Source organism: Canis aureus, chromosome 1 (assembly GCF_053574225.1).
Source record: "Canis aureus isolate CA01 chromosome 1, VMU_Caureus_v.1.0, whole genome shotgun sequence".
Taxonomy (NCBI): Eukaryota; Metazoa; Chordata; class Mammalia; order Carnivora; family Canidae; genus Canis; species Canis aureus.
This window is the reverse complement of record NC_135611.1, coordinates 111226243-111249176: the sequence shown is the minus strand read 5'-3', so window position 1 is coordinate 111249176 and position 22934 is coordinate 111226243. Positions and strand designations below refer to the sequence as shown.

At 53.0% G+C, this 22934-nt stretch overlaps 1 long non-coding RNA gene across 3 annotated transcripts; it reads right to left on the bottom strand.

Moving 5' to 3' along the window:
• Window positions 1–684: 684 nt before the first annotated feature.
• Window positions 685–22631, bottom strand: LOC144284391 (uncharacterized). 3 transcript variants are annotated; one of them, XR_013352744.1, is made up of 3 exons: window positions 16042–22631; window positions 15650–15831; window positions 685–3904 (listed from the first exon to the last, which is right to left on the bottom strand). It is a non-coding gene; the product is annotated as an uncharacterized LOC144284391 (long non-coding RNA). The 3 variants fall into 3 exon arrangements; XR_013352743.1 differs by having other exon boundaries at window positions 15650–17960; window positions 18685–22614; XR_013352742.1 differs by having other exon boundaries at window positions 685–2728; window positions 3687–3904; window positions 15650–22612.
• Window positions 22632–22934: the final 303 nt, after the last annotated feature.

Sequence of the window (22934 nt, the reverse complement as noted above, 5' to 3'; positions counted from 1 at the left end):
CACCCCTCCTCAGGTTATAGCTGATGGTCCTGCTTCCCAGTGGGCCAAAGGCTCCCCTTTCCTGGGACACCAAACAGAGCTGGGTTCTGGAGGACATGGTCTTCCCCTATGCTGCACCTCACTCCACTGGGCCCGAAACAAGGCTGCTCAGGACAGGCAATGACCAAATTTCTTGTGAGGGGTTCCTTCTATTTAACCAAAGATGTTCCTTTTTGTCCTCCATTGTCCTGGGATTGCCCTCACCCCATGTCTCTCTCAAACATCACCTGCACAACCCTAAAAATATCTCCTGTATCTTCTAAATGCAAATGGGGTAGTGTGGGGATGAGGAATGGAGAGCAGGGGGAGTGGAAACCAGAGAAAGGGTGTCTTCTAACTCCTGTCACAGGCCCTACTCCGATGTCCCAGAGGAGACAGATTCTTAGTGTTGGTCAGAAATGGTGATCACAGACTCAGCTTGAAGAAGAAAGAAACATTTGGGCAGAAATAGAAAGGCTTACTAGAGAGATTGCCTAGAAACTTTCAAGAAAGACCCTTTCTGAGGACGGCCACGCTGAGACGGGATGGCGGGAGGTTAAAAAACAGAAAGAGAATTATAAAATCCAGATTATGATCCACCATTTGCCATGGATTCACTAGACCCTCAGTTTAAATACAAGCAAAAAGGTGGGCTTAGGATAGTTTAGAATTTTTTAATCATTTTGTTAGCCTCAGAACCCTTCAAATGCAAGGTCACATGGTAGGTGATATATTACTTGAAAAAGCAATGCAATGAAAGTAGATATCAAGTCAAAAGCTACAGCCCTCTCTCCCCCAAAGTTTATACACAGTTGAAAAAAAAATCTCAAATGTACATTAAATAAATCTTGCACTACAGAGGCAATTACAACGCAAAGTACCAAGGATCAGATGCCAGTGAACACACTAGATATAGAAACCTGTTGGATATGGCCAAAGCCACACTTGGAGGGGGAATGATAGCCTTAAAATGATTAAATACAATGGGAATATTAAAAATAAAAGAGTCTGAAGATGAAAAAAAAAAACAAAAAACAAAACAAAACAAGCTTTCCACTCAAGAAACTAGAAAACATTCACAAAATACACCAAAGAAAAAAAGGCAAGGCAAACACAACCCCAAAGGTAAAAGCAGAAGCGGTGGGGGATCCCTGGGTGGCTCAGCAGTTTAGCGCCTGCCTTCAGCCCAGGGCATGATCCTGGAGACCCAGGATCGAGTCCTGCATCAGGCTCCCTGCTTGGAGCCTGCTCTTCCCTCTGCCTGTGTCTCTGCCTCTGTGTGTGTGTGTGTCTCTCATGAATGAATAAATAAAATCTTAAAAAAAAAAAGCAGTAGTGGATGAAATATAAAACAAAACATAGAGTTAGTCAAGAAAACCTAAAGCTGCTTCTTTGTTGTTTTTTGTTTTGTTTTGTTTTTAATAATTTTTATTTATTTATGATAGTCACAGAGAGAGAGAGAGACAAGCAGAGACATAGGCAGAGGGAGAAGCAGGCTCCATGCACCGGTAGCCTGATGTGGGATTCGATCCTGGGGCTCCAGGATCATGCCCTGGGCCAAAGGCAGGCGCCAAACCGCTGCGCCACCCAGGGATCCCCTAAAGCTGCTTCTTTGAAAATGCAAATGGACTAGACAAACTTTTTGCAAGTGTGATAAGAAACAAAGAAGACTCATATCTACATATCTAATATCTAAAATAAAATAGGGGGCAGCCCCAGTGGCGCCCCGGTTTAGCGCCACCTTCAGCCCAGGGCATGATTCTGGAGTCCCAGGATCGAGTCCCTCATCGGGCTCCCTGCATGGAGCCTGCTTCTCCCTCTGCCTCTGTCTCTGCCTCTCTCTCTCTCTCTCTCTCTCTCTCATGAATGAATAAATAAAATCTTAAAAAAAAATTAAAATCTTAAAACAAATAAATAAAAGAGAAACTGGTCTGGTTGCAGTAGAAGGTTGGTTTCTGGGTAGATGCACAATAAGCATATACATCAGGGAAAAGAGTGGGGGGTACCTGTGAATAGCTCCCCAGCAGCCACTCAACTTTTCCTCTTTGGCGATGGCAAGCACTGCCTCCTGTGAAAGAATCTGAAACTGTCAGGTGCTCACTTTCCCAGAGGGCTGTGCGGCTGCAGGTGGCCATGTGACCAAGTGGTGGCCAGTGAAGGAAGGAGCCAGCCGGAAGTTCTGTCCACTGCTTCTGGCCCGGCTGAAGGAGGTGATGAGAGAGCTCCATGGAGTTCGAAAGCTCTTCTTACCAGGTTCAGTGGTCTCCAATATGAGGTTTCCAGGAAGTGCAGATAGACTTGGGCCCAGACTCTTAAACCCAACATCATGCAGGCCCCAAAATGGGAAATGGTGCCCATGCTCTACCCCTCCACCAAGTTCACATAAGTCAGAGAGACCTATTTAGGGCAGGTGCCTAGGCACCTCAGTTAGAATTTCTCTTCAGTGGCTAGGAAAAGATTGGACATAACTCAAGACAGGGAGAGAAGACGACAATATAAGATGAAGGAGAAACTGGTGAGAGGAACTTACGTGGACAAAGGGGTGTTTCTCTCTCACATGAAAAGTGCCCAGAAGCAGATTGTTCAGAACTGCAATCAGGGCTCCGTGGTGTCACTAGAGACACGGCCCCTTCTGGGTTTCCGCGCCATCGTTCTCAGCTTGGGGTTTCCATTCTCTTGGTCTCCTCGTGGTCCAAGATGGCTGCTGGAGCTGCCTCATCAGTGTCCCAGGCAGGAAGTGGGGGAGTGGGGGGAGGGGTGGACAAAAGGCAAACACAACCCCACACAGGTTATAGACTGTGCCCCTTTTAAGGAAACTTCCCCAGAGTCCCAGCCTACAGCTTCCACTTACACCTGACTGGCCCGTTCTTAGTCACATGGCCACCCCAGCTACAAGGGAGGCTGGGACATGTAGTCTTTCCCCTGAGGATATCTCTGCCCACCCCCTCCCCAAACAACTTCAGGGTCCTGATATCAAGGAAGAGAGGAAGAATGGATCCCAGGTGGGCAGCTGGCAGGCCCTGCCGTGTCAGACCTTGGAACTCCCACTTCCCCAGCTGGACAAAATGGCCTTTCTCATCTAAGTCCAAAGGGACATCACTACAGCCACGGGAGCAAGGATTTGGAAAAGACAGTGGTTGTGTTCAACTGGGGGTTGCTTTGTGCAGTGCAGAATGAGGCCAGCCGGAGGGATGCAGTGGAGGGAGCCAGGGAGGACGCAGCTCAGGTTTCTAGGTCATTCGGATCTCCTATCCTCAGGAGGTGGAGGCTCACATGTCCCTAGAACCAAAGCTCCTGTCCTTCTAGGCATTTCTGGGCTCTTGAACTGAATCCTTCAGGAGGTCCAATCCCCTTCTGTTAACAGTCCAGGAAAGAGGGGCACCTGGGTGGCTCAGTGGTTGAGCGTCTGTCTTTGGTTCAGGTTGTGATCCCAGGGCCCTGGGATCGAGTCCTGCATTGGGCTCCCCGCAGGGAGCCTGCTTCTCCCTCTGCCTATGTCTCTGCCTCTCTCCCTGTGTCTCTGATGAATAAAAAAACAAAATCTTTTTAAAAAATTTAACAGTCCAGAAGGAAAAACAGGAACCACGAAATAAGACTAGCTCCTATATCTTGAGCATTGATTGTCCTTTGGCATGCATACCCATCCTCAAAGAATTTCTACAACCAACCTCTCGGGTCGTCGCTGCCAGTTTCTCCATTTTGCAGAGGAGAAAACTGAGGCAGAGCTTAAAATCCTCATTGTGGGTCCCGCAGTTCCCAAGGCTGCTGGTAAATCCCCTTCACTCCTCAGCAGGGCAGTCTGGTCAAAGGCACAGGCGCAGAGTCCAGACAGAGCTGAGTTGGCCATGTTTAGCTGTGGGGCTTGGGTCACATTGCTTTTCCTTACCTGTAAAAAAGAGAAGAAAATTAGGGCCCATGCCTAGAGTCGTTGAAAAGAGTCACTCCAAGTAAAGGATCTAGTGCAGAAAGAAGTTCTTGGTAAATGCTTTTGGAACGTCGGTGTCAGCTTTTGGCAACAGGCACATGGAAACGTCACAAATAATGACTTTTCTGTAATATCTTCTTCTTGGGGAACTCAATCCTACCGTACAGGTTCTTCTCGATTGATGCAATACTCACACATGCTTGAAAATTGTAATCACAGAGAGTGGCTTCCAAGAAAAAAGTAATAAATGCGTGTGAGCTTTTAGAATCAAGATGCTAATCATGACTGGCTCCGGGGTAACGTGCTCTTAGCACAGATTTTCTGACTTGTTCCTCACAGCTTCCCTTTGAAAGGGGGCCACATTACCCCAACTTCTAGTTGTTTATTAAAAATACACAGCCCGGGGTGGGTGCCTGGATGATGCAGGTGGTTAAGCGTCAAACTCTTGGCTTCAGCTCAGTTGGTGATCTCAGGGTCCTGGGATTAAGCCCCACATGAGGCTCCTCGCTCAGTGCTGAGTCTGCTTAGAGTTTCTTTTTCCCTGTGCTCCTCTACCCACCCCCCAAAATAAATGAATAAATCTTAAAAAAAATAAAATAAAACTCATCCCAGGTCCCTACCTGGCTCCAGGAAACCTGTGTCTCCAGAGAAGAGACCGGGAAAATGAATTTTTTTTTTTTTTTTTTTGAAAATGAATTTTTTACATAAATGGCCTGGGTGAGTTTTGTCAACTGGGAAGTTTGAAGGACCTAGATGCAGGGGAGGGTTTGACCAAAAAAAGGAAAGTGGGGGGAAGCAGAGGAGGCAATTTGCCCAAGGCTACTCAGCCAGGAAGGGGCAGGGCCACAAATTGGCCCAGAGAGGGCAGGAACCAGCCCAAGATCACACAGAAGGGGGGGTCAGGAACCAGCCCAGGATCACACAGGTTTCGGGCTGAAGGCTGAGACTGGGGCTCTCGTCTACCCCAGCAGGTTGAGAGCAGCCCCCCACCATCCCAACAAAGCCATGAAGCCCGAATGGTGCTTGGGTCCCTGGATTCCACTAGCCATGGGTGGGGGCCAGACTCTGCCCTGTTTCTGCCCCCATTCCTCCCCCCTCACCTAAGATGCCTTTTCTCAAGTAACCCTTCTGCACTGGGGAGGGCAGGGGTGGGGGCGGGAATGACCTTGAGGCCAGAACACACAATGGCCCAGTCACTGTCTGGAGCCCTGCCAGTGAGAGGAAGGAAACCTGCCCTGTTTTTTCTCCCCTGGGCTGGAATGTTGATCCAGGATGGAGAGAGAGAGGAGTGTGAGCAGAGAGAGGAGGAGGGAGGAGGGGAGGGAGGAGACATGAAGAAGGAGAAGGATTAGAAGTGTGGGGTGGGGGTTCCTGGCACCACCAGGGTGTGCCAAGGCCAGACTTTGGGAACCAAGCATGGTCTGCTCAGCTCCAGCCCAGCCTGACACACAGTGCAGAGTCCAGAGAGGACATCCCAGCACCCTAGGGTTGCACAGGACCAGGGCAGCCAAAGGATCTCACCTTTGCTGCTAAACACAGGCAAGAGCTCCCTGGGTTCCCACAGCTACCTTCAGAAACAGGTGGCAACACTCCCATCCCCCAGAAGAGGAAACAGGCCCCCAGAAGTAAGGTCACATTTCTGGAATCATCTCCCTTTTGGATCACAGCCTGCATCGTTCGCCTCTCCTCTCACTCCACTCTGGCCGCACTGGCCTCCTGGCTATTGTTTGAACAAACCACAGAACTCCTGTGCTGGGGCCTTTGCACTGGCCTTTCTTTCTGCCAAAAATGCTCTTAGCCTAGATACCCGAGTCACTCCATTCAGGTCGCTGCTCGAATGTCACCTCCTCACAGGGCCCCCTGAACACCCAGTGTCGAATAGCTTTGTCCTTCATAGCATTTATGACACACACACACCCAACTTTATATTCTATATTTCTTTCTTCACTTGTGCACTTTCTTCTCCACCGAAGTGTGTGATCCACGAGGTGGGGATTTTCTCTCTTTTGTTTGCTACAGTGAGTCTATCACCTAACTTAGTGTCAATAGAGCCGGTTCCTTCTAGAGCCTCCAGGGTGTCACTCAGCCTACCACAAGGTGGGACCTTGAAGCTCAGAGGAGCTGGATAGAAAGTTGGCAGGGAAGGGACACCTGGGTGGCTCAGTGGTTGAGCATCTGCCTTTGGCTTCTTAATCCCTTCAGGGAGCCTGCTTCTCTCTCTGCCTATGTCTCTGCCTCTCTCCCTGTCTCTCTCTCTCAACCTGGATCTCTCATGAATAAATAAATAAAATCTTAAATTAAAAAAAAAAAGTTGACAGGGAAAAGCATTTCAGACAGAAGGCACAGAATGTGCAAAGCCCAGGAGGCAGGAAAGCAGATTCAAGGTCAATATGGCTTGAACGTGTGGTGGTCCCCTTGAGCAGGAGTCACAGGGTGGGGGAGTGGTGGGTGCTGGACAGGCTCTGTCTCAGGTTCTAACACCTCTGGCCACATGTCTGGAGGAGACATAAGAGCAGGGAGCCCAGCGAGATGGTGACTAACAGCAGTAGAGACAGGAGGTGATGGCAGCTGGGTCGGGGACAGGCAGGGAGGCCATGGAGATGGAGGATAGAATAGATTTTGAAGGTGGGGCTGGCAACGTTTGCTGATGGACAGGACGCAGTGGAGGGAAGAGAGGAGTCAAGGGGTCTCCAAGCTTTGGGCCTGAGCAGGTAGAGGCTGGAAAGAAGGTTTGGGGGCGTTGAGAGGCCAGTGACCCGGGAAGCGGCCCAGACCCCAAGGCTCCATGAGGGAAGTTGGCATAAGTTGCGGACTGTGGTTTTCACCCACCTCGAGGGGCCTCTTACTCTCTCCGCCAACTTCCCCTGACGCCGGGTGGGGCTGGCCGTGTTTGTTTCCCTCTCCGTCATCCGTTTTATGATGGGGAAGGCTGGTTTTCCCCTAACCCAGCAGACACCTCTTCCCTCTGCCTGGCCCTGACCCTCCCGCCTTGGGAAGCCCCGCGCCAGCCTCCTGAAATGTCCCTGCAGGACAGAGCCCCTGCCACCCGTCTATCCAGCCAGATGGGACTCGAAAGGGGAAGTGGGTCACCCAGAGTCACCCGGCATGTGGTCAACTCCGGACTTCGGGGTCTCGTCTCCTCAGTGCTCGCAGCCCTGGGAGGCGGGGTGGTGGGGTTGTGGGGAGGAGGAACCAGCAATTCTTTCCACATTTCCCATGGGAAAATTGGGGCTCCGAGGGAGGCCTGAGCTCACCCAAGACACTCCACGAACAGGACCATCGGGATTGAAAGCCAGCTCCTGACAGCAGGACGGCTCTGTTCTGAGCTCTGAGGACAAGGCAAGGGGTAAACAGAACACGGCCCTGTCCTGCCAGGATGCAGATGGGGTACAGACTTGTCACAGATTTGTCACAGACGATGACAACCCAACATTGGTCAGGGCTGAGATAGGAGAGTCCAGGAGCCTGGGTAGGGGAACACCTGACACCTGACCCAGCCAGGGCGCATGGAGGGCTTCCATGAGGAGGTGACCTAGAGGGTGAGCAGGAGTCAACAGATGCCCGTGTTCCAAGGAGAGGGAACAGCACAGGCAAAGGCCCAGGATTAAGAGGGAACCTTGGAGCTTCTCGATAGCCATGTCCCTCCGCTGATTTTTTTTAAACATTTTTAAAATATTTATTTAATTATTTATGACATAGAGAGAGAGGGGCAGAGACAAAGGAGGAGGGAGAAGCAGGCTCCATGCAGGGAGCCCGACGTGGGATTCGATCCCGGGTCTCCAGGATCACGCCCTGGGCCAAAGGCAGGTGCCAAACCGCTGAGCCACCCAGGGATCCCTCCCTCCGCTGATTAAACTCTCCTGTGATGACGCTGGCAAACTCTTCAGCCTCTCACTTATTGATTAGAATAAACATTCCCTGGCGTAAGGAGTTAGTGTCAGGCCCTGTGGGGACATAGCAGTGCCTCTAACGGCCCCTTGGGACTGTGACCCTGACGTGGGGCATCAGGGAGGGCCTCCTGCAGGAGGAGGCATCTACTCCAAAACCTGAAGGGGTAGTAGGAGGCCTGCTGGGAAAGAGGCAGGGAAGGGTGTTGCAGGCAGAGGAAACAGCCCGTGCAAAGGGCCGAAGGTAAGTTCTGAGTAGAACAAGCAGCTCACGTTTCCGCTGAAACACAAGGTGGTTTGGGAGAGGCAAGAGAGGCCCGCCTTGTGGCCTGTGTGTGGGCTTCCTGCCGGTGCACGCGGATCCCTGGAAAAGTTGTGAGCAGAGGCAGGCAGAAAGGTAGACTCGGAAAGAAAGTCAGAAAGACGTTCCCCAGCTTCCACGTGGAGGACGAAGCCACAGAAGCGCCAGGTGGGGTGTTGCAGGGTGGAGGAGACTGGCACCCGGGTCTGAGGGAGGCAGGATTGGGGGGGCTCCGCGGTCCTGCAGCTCTGGATGGGAAGCCTGGCCCGCAGCCACCACTGGGTGGCGCTGGCACCCCACCAGCCAGGCCTGCGCCCGCACAGCAGGCCCAGAGCCCGGCCCGACCGCCGCGGTGAGGGGAGCAGAGCTGCCTCCCGAGCTGGGGCCGGTAACTGGGAGATCTCAAGCCCGGGAGGCCGCCCAGACCCCAGGGCTCCAAGGAAAGAGCCAGCTGAGCTGCAGACACGTTCTGTCATCACCCTGCAAGCTCAGACCCGAGCACCTCGCCTCCACTTCCAGACTGGAGGATTTTTACCTCTCCCCTAAGACTGGGGTTTACCTGTCTCCTCCATCTGATTAGAAACTCATCATCTCACACCTCAGAATGGCCCCTCCTGGCCTCCCCCAACAGACTAGAAACCCAGACTAGATACATGCTCATCCGGGGAACTGGAATTCATCTTCTCTATCCGATTTGGGAAATTCTGCTTCCCCCATCAGACTTGCTGAGGGCTTCTTATGCCCCCAACCAGCTGGGTCTCATTTCCACCCTCCATCAGACTGAGGAAACTTTTGTCTCCTGATTAGACCAAAGGGGAAGGCTCTTCCACCCTTGCAAAGCTCTGCGGGGCCTTCTATCCATGGAAGGAACCGTGCCTGATTTACAGACAGGGAAACTGAGGCACAGCCCCATGGGCTGCAGATGCTCTCCTTCCCCACACCTGCCCTCCGCCCTCCCCGCACCCTGGGTAACTCCCCTGGCACTAGGAGTAGGGGAATTTTGCCCGCTGGCCTCTGCGCTCATCTGCCCTTATCATTGGCACCTGGTGGCCTGGGGTTAAAGTCTGGAGCTCGGCTTGGGGCTGAGGGAAGGGAAGGAGGGAGGGAGAGGCAGTGGCCTAACCCACAAGGGGTGGGGGAGCAGGGGGACTCCCCAGAAGGACGAGCCCTCAGAGCTGGGGAGGGGAGGCGATGGGCTGGCGACACTGTGTCCATGCAAGTGGCGGTGAGGTAGGATTCGAATCTCCCCGCCCCAGCTGCTGACTGTGTGGCCTTGGTCAGTTTCCCCAGCTGTGAATAGGGTATGATATTTCTCCAGCTGACTTTGAAGACTCCCTGAGTTCATGCCAAAGAAATCCTAGGGACAGTGGCCAATAGTGGCCCCTCCATCCCTCCCCTTCCCCAGAAGGTCTCCTCCTAAATCTCTGGAATTGACTTTCCTTCCTCTATACCCACCTGCCCTCCCAACCCAACCACCCACACAGCTGCTCTCCCTGCACAGCCAGAGGGCTCTTCCCCAAAATCACCCAGATCCCAGCGCAGGAGCCGCTACGGCTCCCCCGTGCCCCTCAGAATACTGGCCACAAGCTACTGGGCACTGTGCCACCTGACCGCTGTTCGCCTCTACCCTCCTTTCTGTCCTTTTTTTTTTTTTAAGATCTTTAAAATTTATTTATTCATGAGAGACACAAAGAAAGGCAGAGACATAGGCAGAGGGAGAAGCAGGCTTCCTGCGGGGAGCCCGATGTGGGACCCGATCCCAGGATCCCGGGATCACAACCTGAGCCGAAGGCAGAAAGATGCTCAACCACTGAGCCACCCAGGTGTCCCCCCTTTCTTTTGTTCTAAGAGATCCTTGTGCTCTCTACTTTCAAACGCTTCCCCACTCACTTCAGGTCTCTGCAAAAACATCACAGCTCCAGGAATGTCTTCCCTGATCGCCACAAAGCAGGTCTGCTTTTCCTCCCTGTCTTCGTCCTCTGCACCCCTCTATGCAGCTCCCACTACAGTAGAAAGAACATGTATCGAGGTGCCACCTTCGAACAGCCTCTGACCTCCCTCAGACCTCAGCCACTTCTCACCATCTGAGCTGCCCCACCCCACCCCCCATCCCGGCCCAGCCAACCCTCACTACAGGTGCCCCCGTAGCCTGGACTGTTACAATCCCCTCCCTGGGCTCCCTGGGCTCCCTGCCTCCGTCCTTGCCCCCCCACATGTAGCCAGAGGGACTCTGTTAAAGCCCAAACCAGACCACATCCCTTCCCTGCTCAGAACCTTCCATGGCTCCCACCTCCCTCTGAGCAAAAGCTGAATTCCTTGCAGTGACCCACCGGGTCTGCTCAGCAACCCCCGTCTCCCCAAGCTCACGTCCACTCCTCCACTGCGCACTCTGCTCCTGCCACGCTGTTCTCAGACAGCCAGTTGGAACCGCCTCGCCTCGGGGCCTCCGACTATGCTGTTCCCTTAGGTCTAGGACACTCTTCCCCCAGATGCCCACATGCTTTCTCTCACCTCCTTTATGTTTTTGTCCAAATATCACTCCTTATAGGGGCCTCCTTTAACCACTCAATTTAAAACACACACACACACACACACACACACACACACACTTTATTTAAAAGGGTGGGGGGCAGATGGAGGAGAGAGAATCTCAAGCAGACTCCTCTCTAAGCGTGGAGCTCAATGAGGGGGGGGGCTCAATCTCCCAACCCTGAGATCATAACCTGAGCCGAAATCAAGACTCGGAGGCTCAACCGACTGGGCCACCCAGGTGCCCCTAAAACACACTTTAAACCACTCCCCACCCCAGTCCCTTGCCAGCTTTATTTTTCTCCACAGCAAATAGCAGATGTCTTTACTTTCCTTGTCTTATTGACAATCTGTCTAGGGGACTGGACTCTGTCTCCCAGGGGGCCGGAAACCTATTTGTACGCCAGCAGAACAGGGCCTGAAATACCTGTTGGCACAGTGAGTGGATCGTATGTGTTTATTTTGAAGAGGTAAGACATTCACAAGTCTCAAAATCCAAAAAGTACAAAATGGAAGTGAGGAGTCACCTCTCCACCATGAACCCGGGCCCCGTCCCTCCCCAGATGTGCTCCCCCCTCGCGGTCCCTGCTGTTTCCAGTTGCTTGTGTTTCATTCCAAACACTGTGCACAGACAAGAAAATATGTGCATCCATTTCTTCCTCCCTCGCCTGTTTATGCCAATGCCACACACTTTGATCCTGCCCTGCACTTTTTTCTCCAGCAGCACTTCTGGAAGATTCCCGTCCAGGGAGTGCCTTATTTTTTTCTTTCTTTCTTCCTTCTTCCCTTCCTTCCTTTCTTTTCTTTTCTTTCTTTCTTTCTTTCTTTTTTTTTTTTTTTTTTGCAAGCAACTGCGTGGATGGTAACCACATGGAGAGAGCTTTTGTCACAATTATTATTTATGAAGAGTGGCAGGGGGCACCTGGGTGGCTCCATCGTTTAAGCATCTGCCTTCAGCTCAGATCATGATCCCAGCCTCCTGGGATCGAGCTCTGCTTTGAGCTCCCTGCTCAGTAGAGAGTCTTCTTCTCCCTCTCCCTCTGCCAGCTTGTGCTCTCTCACATTCTCCCTCTCAAATAAATAACATCTTTAAAAAGAGAGAGAGGGGGATCCCTGGGTGGCGCAGCGGTTTAGCGCCTGCCTTTGGCCCAGGGCGCGATCCTGGAGACCCGGGATCGAATCCCACGTCGGGCTCTCGGTGCATGGAGCCTGCTTCTCCCTCTGCCTATGTCTCTGCCTCTCTCTCTCTCTCTGTGTGACTATCATAAATAAATTAAAAAAAAATTTAAAAAAAAAAAAAAAAGAGAGAGAGGGATCCCTGGGTGGCTCAGCGGTTTAGCGCCTGCCTTCGTCCCAGGGTGTGATCCTGGGGTCCTGGGATCGAGTCCCACATCGGGCTCCCGGTGCATGGAGCCTGCTTCTCCCTCTGCCTATGTCTCTGCCTCTCTCTGTGTGTCTCTCATGAATAAATAAATAAAATCTTTAAAAAAAAAAAAAGAGAGAAGAAGAGAGAGAGAGATTGAGAAGTGCGGCTCCACCGGCCAGGAGCTCAGATCCGTCTCACAGACCCAGACTCACATCGTAGCTCTGCCACCAGCACCCTTGCACGCTACTGGCGGGAGTGCAAACCAGAACAGCCACCTTGGAAAACAGTTTGCCAATTTCCCCTGAGGTTAAACATACACTTCCCATATGACCCAGCAATTTCATTCCTGGGTATTTACACAAGAGAAATAAAAACCTATGGTCACACAAAAACCTGTATGCACATGCTTATAGCTGCTTTATTCATAATCACCAATAACTGGAAACAACCCAAATGTCCTTCAACGGGTGGATAAATAAGCAAACTGTGGTCCACCCACACAGCCAAATACCAAGCGACAATGAAAATCAACAAGCTACCGGCACACACAACCGTATGCATCAGTCTCAGATACATTCAGCTGAGTCAAAGAAGCCAGACTCAAAAGGCAACATTATTCCATTTATAAGACATTCTGAAAAAGGCCAAATGATAGGGACAGAAAAATCACTGGGGGTTGCCAGGGGTGGGATGGGAAAAGGTGCCACCACAAAAGACTAGCATGAGGGGATTTTGGGGGGTGATGGAAATCATTTGCAATTTGATTCTATACAAATGCATATGCACACAGCTACGATGCTTAAAGAACAGTCCACCACAAAGAGTGAATTTTACTGTATGCAAATGTCTTAATTTTTTTTTTTAATTTTTTAAAGGCTACATGCTGTATGATCCCATTCCTAGGACATTCTAGAAAAGCAAAACTATAGAGATTAAAACAACAACAACAGATTAGTGACTGCCAGAGGCTGGGAATCCAGGGAGGGTTTGACTACAAAGGAGCACAGGGGTAGTTTTTGGCAATGGAATTGTTGGGTATCTGGCATATGATGTGATCATAGGACTATAAACTTTTATCAGGACTCATCCAGTGTACACACTTAAAATGGGTGCGTTTTATTATATGTAAATTATACCTCAATAAAGTTGATTTTTAAAATATTGTCTCCCCTTGCCCTTCCCCGGCTGTGTGACCTGAGGCAAAGCCCCTAACCTCTCTGAGCCTCAAGTGAAGGAGGAGGGAGATGAGGGGCGACAAGGAATCGAATTCAGGGTGGATGCTGAAGTCTCAGATCTCTCCCATGGGTACACGGGTACATGCAAGGAACATTTATAAACAAAACAGAAGATCTTTGTGAGCCTTTAGGGTGGAACTGGTGACACAGACCTGCGCTGCTGACAATGGCTCCTGTGTCTCAGGAGGGCAGGTCCTGGACTGAGCTCTAGCGGGTCTTACCCAGGTCCCTTTGAACCACTGGGCACTCCTTGATTGACCTAGAAAAGCCAGTAGAGCCATCCCTGGGTCCCAGGGGGACCGTATCAAGGGGCACAGTTCAGAGCATCATAAGAAAGCCTTTTTCTATAAGCAGATGGGACTGACACACCCATTCCCTGAGGTCTCAGTGTTTGTTGGGTATACACACCCCGGGCCTGCCCTCACGGGCTCACACACAGGGGAGACTGGGCTGCCCCCAGACAGGGACACGACACCCCAGAACAGTTGGGGCTCTGGTGGGGAACCCAAGAAGGGCACCGGACCCAGCCTATGGAGAGAAATCAGGGAGAGCTTCCTGGAGGAGAGGCTACTGGAGTTGAGGCTCTAGTATGTTTATGGAACACCTACCGTGTGCCCTGGTTTGGATCTCTGAGAAAGGTGTATTTTTGAGGCTGCCTCGGAAAGGGTGTGTGGCGACAAGAGGGTGGGGGGAGAGGCCACTATTGAAAGCAGGGGTGTAGGTGGGGGCAGAGCGGGAGATAAGGCGGGAGGGAGGTGGTGCCTGGTGCAGGGGGGTGTTCTGTGGCAGGAGCCTGGACTTTCTCTCGCCGATGCCCAGGTGGGAGCAGGCTCCCCAGGATCCATCCACACGTGCCAGGGGGATGAGAGGAGGCAATGGGAATGAGAAGTGGCGGGCCTGAGTCAGGGGGCCCTTGTCACTGGAGCTTCCTCATTTCTGAAACTTTAAAACAGTGAGTCTTAGATTTGCCAAGAATGCATTTCTCTCATTCTTTGGTTCCTAAGACTCTCTGACCTGATCATTCTTGGTTCTGAAATTCCACTGGTCAGGACGCCTGGGTGGCTCAGTGGTTGAGCATCTGCCTTGGGTTCGGGTCGTGATTCTGGGGTCCTGCACGGGGCTCCCCACAGAGAGTCTGCTTCTCCCTCTGCCTGTGTCTCTGTATCTCTCATGAATAAAGTCTTTTTTAAAAATTCCACTGTTCTTTGCACCTCAAGTTCCATAGTTGCAAGTTTCTCTGATCCTTTGATCCTAGGATTTATATTCATTCATTCTGCGACTATTTATTGAGCCTGCCTCCCGTTTTAGGGGCTGGGAACAAAGAAAAGAACAAAATGGGTAAGATTCCTGCCTCAGGGGAACCCACCCTTACTGAGCACTCACCATGCGCCCGGCACCATTGTAGGTGCACGTGTGTAACTCATTTAATCCTCCAACTAACCCTGTGAGTTAGAGACCCCTTATTGTCCCATTGCGTGAATGAGGAAAGTGGCCCCAGGACTCTGGAACGCCTTTTTCCAGAAAGTCTGAGACTCGGGAATTTTTTACCCTTAAGAGTTTCTGGTTCTAGAATTTTTGTTGTAAAGATTCTGTTGTGCTTGGATTCCAGTAGACAATGAACACAGGAAAAGGTACTCAACCTTGTCATTGAGCCAGGAATTACAAATTAGAACCACCATGAGATTCTTGCACGCTCTCTCTCGCTTTCTCTCTCTCTAACACACACACACACACACACACACACACACACGCATGCATGCAGGGTGACTCATATTTTGAAAGTCTGGCCAGAACTAGTGCTGACAAGGATAGAAGGCAAGTAGAACCCACAGAAGATGTTGGAGATGAAGGAAAAATTGGTTCAATCACATGGGAAAACTGGCCGTATCTTGCACCACGGGACACATACCCATCATCTGCCCCATCCTATGACAACTCCACTCTTGGGCATTGCAGGAAAATGGGTGCTCACTGGCACCAGGAGATGCACAGAGCGTCGTCAAAAGAGTCACGTGTCAGAATCATTCACACGCCCATCAACAGGAGACGCATTCACAAATTGTGGTATATTGTGCAAAAAAAATAGTATACAGCCAGGAAAACTAAGGCACCCCCACAGACACAAGACTACGAACGCACCTCACAGGTATAAAATTGAGTGTAAAATCCCTTTATTAAAAACTCAAAACTGTAGTGCTCAGGTGTGTATTTATAGGTACTGAAGGTATAAAAGAAAGCCATAAAACCATAAAAGGATATGGGTTACTCTGAGGGGAGGGGAAGTGTTAGGGTTTGGAAGAGGCACAAAGGCCATTTCTGAGCATAACTAACTGTTCCCTTTATAATAGGTCGTGAAATGGAACATTATTATTTTATGCAATTCCCCACCTTATATTTCATGATTTGAAGATATGTGGGTTGTTGTTGCTGTTGCTGTTGTTGTTGCTGTTAATCCCACAGTTCCACATCTCTCTGGTCCCCCATGGATGACTTGGTTCTCCAGGGGGCAGAGTTCCTGAGCCCAGAGGGAGGAGAATACAGCGAGAACCCACAAGAGGAGAATTTGGGATCTGAAACACACAACGCGATTTGATTTTCCCAGAAGTGAGTGGCAGATGTGCTGTGATGCTGTATAACCACAGGCCAAAGTGACAAGTTCGGAGGTGGGTAATGTCCAAAGCAGACACCACAAGCCAACAGCCACCCCACCACCACCCCTCGCAGCCCCTGCAGGGCATAACCATAGGAAGCCCCGTTTATCCCGTCTCTCAGTCTCTCACCAGCCAGCCCAGAGCCAGGTTCCTCCATGGGGATCTCATAATGCCTGGTGCCAGCCCCACGCTTTTCAGATGTGCAGACAGCCCGCCCAGACAGGGCTGCAGAGCTGAGAGGCAGCCGTGCTACGGTTTGCTTCCGCCTGGCAACAAAGTGAGGTGAGGGGGACACAGACCCCTGTTCCTCACTCTCCTGGGACGGTGTTGGAGGGCGGGGGGTGGCCCCTACCGAGACAATGGGACGGGGGAGGTGAGTCCACTGTGGCCCTGGCTCAAATGAGGAAGAGCCTGGCGTGATCTTGGCTTTCCCAGGAGCCCAGGGAACTTTTGCATCTGTATTTTTAGGCCCTGGTGGCCGCAGGGGTGGTTGTGGCCTCAGGCTGGGGAGATGTCGACTTCCAGGAAAAAAAGGCTGGCTTTTCAGGGAGGGTGCTGTCCCTTCGTCCTGGATGGGCTCTGTGCCCTGCCCTGGGGAGTAGGTTTGGAAAGGGAGGGTGCTCCAGGTTCACTGGGGGAGGCTTGCCCGCATCTCAGGGAGCAGCTAGGTTGATGGGAAAGAGATACTTCCCCAACTCAAGTCTCTAGAGGCAAGCACTAACCTGATGGAAGAGGCAGGCAACCTCTTGGGTAATTCATGCCTCATATTTAATATTGGGGACAAGATTAATCTCACTCTCACAGGGCTTCTGGGTCAATGGCCGACTCAAGCTGTGCGACTCAGTGAGAGAGTCTGATGGAGGAGTCACTCTCAGGGAACTTCAGTATGATGGTGGAGGCATGCCCACTATCTTCAAGAAGCTCTAGTCTAGTCTAATAATCGTCTGAATGTCCCCTGGAAAGGGGCAAAAGGTCTCCCCTCAATTGAGAACCACTGTCCTAGACAGATGCGGGTAACATGCCACGTCCTCTCCCAGGAACTCCCAGTCTAACGAGAGGCATTCCCTGAACCACCCACCCAGGGAGAGTTCTGGGTCTGATAGGAGAGGCATCGCTCACTCTTAGAGATAGCTAATCTGCAGAGGTGTCACACCCTCCTTGTCAGGGAGATCCTGATCTGATGAAGGAGAAAGAACGCAACTCAGAGGCTCGATGAACTCCTACACTAATGGGGGAACAGGTCCCCACCTCAAGGACCTCCTGGTCTGATGGTGGAGGTCTTCCTCCCACCCTTGGGGAGCTCTAGTTTGATGAAGGAGGCAGCCAGCACCTCCCCCACCCAGCCTTTTTTCTTGTTCACTCTCCCTCCTCCCTTGCCCGCTGAATGAGGGCTTCCCCTCCCACCTCTGTGGTGTATCCTAGAATCAGGGAGCTTCTACGGGAGGACACCATGGTTTCCCAGCCCTGGGACTTCCCTTCATCCGTCAGCCCAAGACCAGGGCCCCATGGGGGTCAGACATGCCTGCCCTGCAGCTCACCTACCATCCCTGGCTCAGCCCCTCAAGGCAGTCACAGAGATGACACCAGCCTGCTACTGAGCTTCCTCGGTGCCAAGCTTGCCCGGGGCTTTCCACACCTGACTCCACCGGGGCCCTACCCTGGGAAGGACGGGGTCCATCCCCACCTTACAGAACAGGCTCAGAGGGCATAAGCTTGCCAGAGGCCACATAGCCAGAAACTGGCAGCATGGAAGGTAGACCCAGACTTGTCTCCCTCCCAGTGGATGAGCATGACGTATCTGTGCCAGGTAAGTGTGCCAAAGGCTTTACTGCTGACTCACGGGAGCCTCTCAGCCATCACGTTACTATTCTCCTGACTCAGAAGGGGAAATTGAGGCTCAGAGAGATCAGATGCTTCTCCAAAGCCAACCGGGCAAAGACGATACTCACGCTCAGATTGTCTGACTCCAAAGTCCAACCATCTCCGGATCCCGTCCTCCAGAAAGCAGAAGCTTAGAGTCAGGAGGGCAAAAAGTTAGGGAGAACAATCTGTGAGGAAGGGAAGAGGAAAGCAGGATTGGGGAGGGGGGAGGGGACCATCAGGCCACCAAGTCAGCCCCAGGGGGAGCTCCTGCAGCAAAGACTGCCCAGTAGAGGAGCCCCACAGTAGGCAGAAATGACCAGACCCCCAACCTCGCCTGGCTCAGTCAACAGCCAGAGGCTGCCCAGGAGATGGTGTCCCCGACTGGCAAGCTGAGGCGGAACTTGGATGAGCCAACTGTGGGAGGCTGTCGGCCAGCCATCTGCACGCCTGGCAGCCATGCCACAAGTCTTTTCTTGAAGGAGGATCCAAGCTCCGTGCCTCTGTGGCAGCCCCTCCCATACTATATTAATAATAGCCATCATGGAAAAATGAAACCTTCCATTTATTGAGACCTTACTCTCTGCCAGCTTGGGCTGATGTGCATTAACTCCTGTGACCCTCACAACAACCTCGTGAGGATTCTCTGTTTTGCCCCCATGCTATAGACAAGGAAACTGGGGCTCAGAGAGGGTAAGTCATTTGCCCAGGGTCACACAGCTGGTAAGTGACAGAGCTGGGGATTCGAACCCAGTTAGATAGTGAGCCCCATGTACAGATGAGGACACTGAGGCCCAGCATGACACTGCCTACCAGCTGTCTACCATCACCCCCCTGGAACCCCTCTGACCTTCCCAAACCCCCCAACCCAGGGCAGATGCCAAGATCCATAGATCTCTCCCACCGCATCACCTCTGTCTAATCAAGGCAGCACATGGGGCAGAGGGTGTCTGGTCTCAAAGCCTGAGGAGAGATGTTGCAATCCTCTGACTCAGCGTCGTGCGTGCAGACCCAGCAAGAGGGAGAAAGGGGAAGATTAAGTTTTGGCCAAGGCCCCAGATGGGCTGATCCTTCTTGGTGCCAGGGGTTCCAGAAGCTGCCAAGGCCCCAGGGTGGGGAGGAACCAGGAGGTACAGGCCATGCTGCAGGAAGCTGGCCTGCATTCACTCCTGGGGGTGGGGTGGGGGCCGCCTCTGGGAGCAGAGCTGTCTGCAGACCTAGGGTAGACTTCCAGCCCCAAGCTGTGGGACCTTGGGCAGGGCCCACCAGTTCCAGGCTCAGGTCTGATTTCCTCTTTCTGTACATTTGTTTGCTCTCTCTCTGATTCTCTCTTAAATCTAAATCTATACCTTCCTACTGCACTGTGACCTTCCCTCCATCAGCTCCACCTCCCTGTGCCTGGAGGCAGCAGAGCAGTGTGCAGAAAGGCTGCAGACCCTTGGGGACCCCTGGGGGGTTCAGTGGGTTAAGCATCTGCCTTGGGCTCAGGTCACGTTACCAGGATCCAAGGGTCCTGGGATCCAGCTCAGCAGGGACTCTGCTTCTCCCTCTCCCTCTGCTGCTTCCCCCTGCTTGTTCTCTCCCCTACTCTCTCTCTCTCTCAAATAAATAAATAAAATCTTTTTAAAAAACAAAAACAAAAAAAAAATGGGCAACCTGGGTGGCTCAGCAGTTTAGCGCCGCCTTCAGCCCACCGCGTGATCCTGGAGACCCAGGATCCAGTCCCACGTCAGGCTCCCTGCATGGAGCCTGCTTCTCCCTCTGCCTGTGTTTCTGCCTCTCACTTTCTGTGTCTCTCATGAATGAATAAATAAAATTAAAAAAAAAACAAAAACAAAAAATAAAGACTGTAGATCCTGCAAATCTCCAACCACAACTTTGCCTTTTTTGTCTCTGTTTCCCCTTCTAAGTCATTCCTGCCCAGGGGAGAGGGGTCTGGAATTAGAGAGGAGAGGTCTCTAACTGTGAGAGGAGAGGTCTCTAACAGCTGTCTCTGGGACTGGCTGCCCCTCCCAGGTCAGCGCAGGCAGCAATCAGGGGACACAGAGATCTGGCAGAACGTCTCGATACTCCCTCCACTCCATGCGTGTCCTGCCATATGACCCTGGGCAGTGACCTCACTCCTCTCTGCTCGCTTCTTTCTCTGTAAAATGTGGGGGGGGGGGGGGTGGATTTCCTCACAATGTATCAAGAGGATCAAGTGGGCCAGTTCCTAGTGGGAGTTCAGCCCACAGTGAATGGGTCCATCTTATCTCATCTCTGGATAGAGAGGGGTGACAAGGAAGGCCTGGCCTGATGAGTTAAGGCAGGCACTATGGAGACAAGAATGGGCGGCATTCATTCCTTCATTCCTTCTGCACCCCTGGCCTCCATCAGCTCAGCGATCCTGTGAGGCAGGAGCTGTTAACTCCCCCCACCTATAAAGTCACAACAAAGGTGCAGAGAGGGAAAGGCACCCATCCAAGGTCACACAGCTCAGACACAGCAGAGCTGGGCCTCAAACCCAGGTCCCCAAGCCCATCAGGAAGGATCCTAATTTCCTCAGTGAAATGGGTCCAGCTGTGGAGACTTCGTGACTGATTGGTAATGATAAAAATTATTGTTCCTGTGGTTATAATAAGACTAATAATAATTGCAGCCACGTTGCATCCAGCACTTCCTACACACCAGGCCCTGTGGGATGGAAGCACTAGTTTCTTGATTTAGTCTGCTTTGTGGATACAGTCAAGTAAGTGCGTTGGAAGTCACACAGCTCATGAAAACAGAAGACAGGACTTGCACCCAGGCCTCAGCGGGGAGCAAGCATCAGAACAGCAAAAGGCCCAGGAATGAAGCCGATGGGAGCCCAGGGTCTGGAAAGGCCCCAAGAGCAAGGAAGCTGCTCCAGGCCCACAGCCTTCTAGATGGAACTTTCTTCCTTCTCAGGACCTTTAACGGGTACAATCTTGGCCCTTCCTTCCCTGCCCCACCAGGGAGGGATGTGGGGGAGGATGAGAAGGGAAGAAGCAGTAGGAGGGAGGAAAAACTTTGGATACAAATATCCAAATACAGATACAGTACAGTTACAAAGGGCGGCCTGCATGAGGGAAAGTGGTTAGACACCATGCAGGACTTCCAGGCTCTCTCTGGGAAGTTTCTGGGACTCATCGGGGACTGCCCCTGCCAGCAGGGGGCCTCCAGAGCTCAAGGCCAGAGAGGGGAGACCCTAGTTCTCCCCGCCGGGGGTGCAAGGAGCCAGGGGGGAAAGGAGGGGGCAGCCATCCTGGTTCCGCATCCTCCATTCCCGACACTGGAGGGAGGTGGTTGAGGGAGCTGGGACTTTCCTGAGCAGTAGAAGATTCTGGGAAATTAGACAGCTGCAGGGCGGGGCTGACTCCAGGCCTCCCTTCTCTTCCCTTCCCTGGGTCCCACATGGTCCCAAGCACGCCTCTCCTCGCCTCTCCTCCGTCTGCCCCAGGGAGGCCCTCTTCAAACTGCTCCTCCTCCCTCAGACCATGCTGTCCATCCTCAGAGCCTCAGGTCTTCACCCTCAAAGCTCCTCTTCCCTCAGAACACCCCCCACCCCAACTCTGCTCCTCCCTCAGAGCTGCTCTCTTCTTGGTTCTTCTCAGACAGTGCCTCCTCCTTCAGAACTCCTTCACCTCTCTGAGACCCTCCTCCCTCAGACATTCATGCTCTCCCTCAACCCCTCACCTCCTCCCTCAGACCCTTTCTCTCTCCCTTCTCCCGTTCCCTGAGACCATGTACTCTCTCAGACCTGTCTTCCTCCTTCCAAGCCTCATCCTTCAGACTTTTATCCTTCATCCATCCTCAGACTAAGCACCGCCAGCACTCTCTCTCTCTCTCTCTCTCTCTGCCAGTCCTGCCTAGGCCCAAAGCCATTCTTCCACCTGCTACAGAGAGACAGGGGAGTAGGAGGAACTTGGGTGTCTTTCCAACCCCTACCTCGTAGGGTCACCACCTTGACAAGCCCCGCCCCCCGGAGGCTCAGCTTCCCCTTTTGTGCAGTGGGGTGATGCTCCATATACCACCCTGCGCTGTTTGAGAGTCCCCCACAGGTGAGGTCTGGGGGGACACGAACAGCAGCACCCAAACTTTCCAACCTAACTCCTTCACTTCTTCCCCGGGTGAAGCTCCCCCAACATGAGGAGGCAGGGGTGGACACTGACCCCATTTGCCAGAAGGCCAAACTGAGTCCCAAGACAAAAGACTTGTCTGAGGTCCCACAGGGGGCAAGCCCCAGGCCTTGTTTCCCCATTACATGGGCCAAGGAGAGGGTGGGGGGCGGGACCAGAGAGAGAGGCAGAAAGCAGAGAAGGGGGAAGGGGTGAGGCCTCTCTCTGCCCACAGCTGCTCCTCACATCCCGGGTTAACGATCCACTTGGGGCGGGGCTCGAGTCCTGGGCAAAGTCCCTTCCCGGGGGGCCGAGGCCCCACACCGACTTTCAGGGGCCCAGAGACACAGGCAGAGATCGGGAGACAAAAAGAGATGGGGGCGGGGCCGGAGACGGGGATGGAGGGACAGCGTTGCAGATACGGGGGGGCGCTAAAAGACCCGGGGGGCCTGTGTGCCCCCTGGACAGATCCGTAGTGCGGCCCCCATTCCTCCGCGCCCCCCCCTAAATCCCCAAAGCCTCCCCCTTGGCCTCCCGTAACTCAGTGACCCGGACTCAACCCCAGCGACGGCCCCGCCCCAAGGGAAATCCGGGAAAGCCCCGCGCCGGGGCGGCCCCTCCCCGGGGCGGAGAGAAGGGGCGGGGGCGGGGCCTCGGGGAAGGCCCGCCCCGCCCCGCCCCCCAGCTCCGGGCGGCCTCTGAGTCATGCCCCCAACCCGCCCGGCCTGTTCCCCACCCACCAAGCCCGCCCGGAGGGGAGGGGAACGTGGGGGGGAAGGGGCAGCCAGACCGCCCACCCCACCCCACCCCACCCCACCCCACCCCACCCCGCACCCCGGGCCCGGTAGCCCGGACTCTGCGCCGCGTCTCCACGTCCCTTGCTGTCTTCCTCGTCTCTCCCTCCCCGGGTCTCTCCCGATCGATCTCTTCGCCCAGAAGCTCGAGCTGGGTAGAGGGGCCCTTCAGGCCGAGACCCACTGTGCACCCCATCCCCTGAAGCGAAGTTCTGACGCACGGCTGGGCCACACGGAGGAGGCCGGGATGGCG